This window comes from Aplysia californica, unplaced genomic scaffold (assembly GCF_000002075.1).
Source record: "Aplysia californica isolate F4 #8 unplaced genomic scaffold, AplCal3.0 scaffold00630, whole genome shotgun sequence".
In the NCBI taxonomy this organism is placed as follows: domain Eukaryota; kingdom Metazoa; phylum Mollusca; class Gastropoda; order Aplysiida; family Aplysiidae; genus Aplysia; species Aplysia californica.
In genome coordinates, this window is record NW_004797900.1 from 282,663 (window position 1) to 283,660 (window position 998).

Sequence of the window (998 nt, forward strand, 5' to 3'; positions counted from 1 at the left end):
CGCTCAAACACTATCAAGCTGACAAGATCGTTCACTGCCTACAGCCGGGTACCAAAGAGCTTAGTAAACCCCTTGCCGGGTATCCATTTCCACCTGGCTGAAGTGAGGAAAATTTGTGCAAAATGCCTTTCCCAAGGACACAACGACGGGATTCGAACCCATGACCCTACGGTTGCGAGTCCGAGAGCCTAACCATTAGGCCACCGACGCCACAGAGATCAGGACCATAGTAATAAATGGTTACTTGAAATATTTTAAAGTTCTTCGAAAATACTTTGAACGCGATTGGTTAATTGCAAAATGCGCTTTCCCATCATCTAAACTAGTTTGGATCTTTTATAAAGCAGGCTGATTGATGCCCCCCGGAATAATAATAATAATAAATGTCATCTACATAGCGCTCAACCCCGGTTAAAGTACACAGGCTCTGAGCGCTTTACGGTCCAGTGCAAGGTGCAACAGTGACATAAAACATTGTGTTCTGACTAAAAAGAAGTCTAGATCTACTCCAAATATTCGTCTTATTAATTTTAAAACATTAACTAGCTTTTTCGAATGAAATTCTTTAAATATCTTGATAACAACTCCGAATATTCTTAATTGTTTGATAGAGCAGACGACAAAGCATAATTTTTTTTTTGATCTCGTGGTCTTTTAGTAACTCAAAATGGCCAAAACTGTCAGAACTTTGTAATTCTAAGTTAGTGATTTGTCTCGTCGAAGAAACCTCCAGTCACTGATTGGGAAAACTCACCAGCCTTTTTCCTCTCTAAAAGCCGACGTGTCTTGTAAACCGTTCTCAAGAAAGCGTGTATAATATGTAATAATAATAATAATAATAATAATGAAGATCATTTCTACAGTGCCCACTCCCGTGTAAACACAGCTCAATGCGCTGCTTTACATAATAATTAATGTTTGTACGAACAATATTCATGCACGCGCGCACACACACACACACACACACACACACACACACACACACACACACACACATA